We start from the raw sequence: 2,825 nt of genomic DNA on the forward strand, positions 1-2,825 counted from the left end.
CACAACGACTCTAGATATTTATTAGCACATCTTCAAAATTTTTGGATATAAATTAATCTAGGTAAAATCTCAGAACTAGTAACTTGGAGAGGACTTTCTGTAGAAGAACTCGGCATGTCAAGTGGCTCGTTAAAACTGTTCTTGATGCTTTAAACATTTTTGAATTTCTGATATGGAGAGTGAAGGTGTTTATATGGAAGATTGTGGAGTACACAGATTCAGTATTTGTGTTTGATAGAGCCTGTTTCTCAATCTGTTCCTACTTTTTATTAAAAGTCTCTGCAGGTAATTGGCATGATCATACTAAAAAGGCTCTGGGAAAGTGAGTTTTGGGGTGCTGATCTTCCAAATCTCCCATGTTGTCACTGTGCTACCAAGCTAGAGGATCATAGCGTTACTTGGAACCTGAGAACTCCTTTATCTCTTTTCCTTTTTTTTTTTTTTTTTGTTCATAGCAGTGAAAGCTTGTATTTGTCTAGGACTGATGCACAATTCCTGTGGAGCAGCTAAAGCTTGCTGTCTTCCTGCCACAATGAAGAACTGTCTTTCCACTGGAGCACTTCAAATAGCTTTCTTTCTAAGTGTTATTCTTTGAGAGAGCAATTGATTTGCAGAAACAACGTTTTTATCAGTAATGAAGATCCTTCTCACTCAAATGCTTTCTTGAAGAGTTTGCTCATATTTATACCAGCTTTCTCTGAATTTCTATCACTCTTAATAGATGCAGTTAATTAATTTGTGCATGCCAAGTATTAAGCAGCCAGATCAACTTTTCTCTGGTTAGTCATCAGGTTTCTTTAATGTTAGAAGTCGTGAGGATTCTGTGTGAGGGTCTCAATACTGTTAACAAGACTGCTTTGATGGATCAGATGGACTTAAGCTTTTATTATCTAAACCACAAGTAAAAAGTAGATGTTTCCCAGCATTTTCCTATGTACAGTGAAATATGTGACTGCTTATTAAAAAGATAAAGCTATTCAAGAATAGTGGTATATAGGGAGAACAACTCTGGCACCATTTAGGCTGTCACCTCTTCATGGCTTTTCACATCCTGAAATAATACGGGTTTGAGCTAGGTACAGAGTTCATACACCTGTCAGACTTGTCATCAAATACAAGTAAAGATTTTAGATAAGTTTATGATATTCATGTTTGTTATTTTCCTTGTGTCTTTGAAGCAATGTGGATGTAGGCCAGTAGTTTGAGGAAAGGAACTGAATTTCAGCCAAAAGCTGAAATTAACTTGAAAGTTTATAAATCCCTGTGCAATTACAGAAAGCAAATGTGCAGCAGAGTGCACCAATCTAAACCTTTGTCCAAAGGTTGATAAATTTGACCAGAGACCTTTTGAATATTTATTTTAGTAAAGGTATATTGTGTGTGGTTGATTAAGTAGCTGGTGCAGGTGCTTATCTGTGGTGCACAAAGTTATTGAGGCTCAAGCTTAAAGGTGCCTTAAGTTCCATAAGCATTCCATAAGCATTGCTAACAGCAGAACTGTGCTGGTGACGTGCATCCTTTTGTACGGCACAGGTGAGAGACAGGGAAGGAGTGTTAAAATTACCACTTCTCCCAGCAGCACACAAGTTTCAATTTCATAGGAAAGAAGCTGCAGCTCTGATCTGCTGCATACTGAGCCCCACCCTCTTGACAAAGTGATCTAAACTATTCGTGAAAACAAAGTGCTAACCTCCCACGTTATGGTGGACTTCGGGCTTTTCCTTTAATGGTCAGAAAGGATAGGGATAAGACTTGGTGTTCCGGTCACAAGTCTGTGATAAAAAGCAGCACTTAAAACTGTACTTTTGGGCAGTGTTTTGCCGGCACTGTAAGGTACTGCGACCTCACGTTCTCAAGCAGTAGTTGTTTTTTGCTCGTTGTTGAGTTCTTCAGTAGAATTTTAAAGAAAAAATTGCAACGCCGCGTGGTGACAAGGGATGCTTTGTAGCGTTTGGAAACCCGAAGATTTGAACTGGCGTTTCCCACGGGCGCAATAAAAGAACGGGAAGCATCCCGCGCCCGTCCCCTCACAGAAAAGCGGACAGGAGAAGGGGGGGGGGCGGACGGGCGCATCAGCTCCTTCTGCGCAGGCGCACCATCTGCGCGCGCCTAAAGGAGCTGCCCTACCGGGCGCGCCGCGGCCGCCGACCAATGGGACGGGGCCGGGGGGGCGTGGCCGGGGCGCTGCCGCCCGCCGGCCGTGCGCGCGCGTCCGCCGGCAACGGCGCGCGGGGTTCGAACGCGGCGCTGGGGGCGCACTGTCGCCGGCTCCGGTCCGCGATGGCGTTGGCCTTGGTGAGAGAGCGCGGCAGCGGCCGGTCTCTGTGTCTGTGTATGTCTGCGTCTCTGTATGTCTGCGCGTGTGTCTCTGTCTGCGTCCCTGTCTGTCTGGTTTGTTATGGGCGGCGGCCGGGCCCGTCCGTAGCGCGGAGGCGCGGCCCTCGGCGCGCTCCTGAGGGGAGGGACCGGGCCGCTCTTGCGCTTCCCCCTGAGGAGAGCCAGGGTGGCGTTGGGGTTCCGCGCTCACTCCGGGCCCGGGCGGGTGGCACAGACATTTGTGCTCGGAGGGCTGGTCTGTCGGGAGCCCCGTTCCCCTCAGCGCACCGCTGTCTGTGCCAGACCCCGTTCCCCTGAGGCTGCCTCTGGAGAGCCGACTTCCACTGGAGAGTGAGCACATCAAGAGCAGGACGCTTGTGCTTAAGTTTTAAAATTCTTCATGTGTAGCGCGACACGAACACAATAATAAATGAACTGTTAAAGGCTCTTTTAGGTCCTTGACAGGAATTTTTAATTTCTTAGTGCGCAAGGTGACTTGCCAATGCATT

This window comes from Onychostruthus taczanowskii, unplaced genomic scaffold, assembly GCF_017590055.1.
Source record: "Onychostruthus taczanowskii isolate IOZ18803 unplaced genomic scaffold, ASM1759005v1 scaffold12, whole genome shotgun sequence".
Lineage (NCBI taxonomy): Eukaryota > Metazoa > Chordata > Aves > Passeriformes > Passeridae > Onychostruthus > Onychostruthus taczanowskii.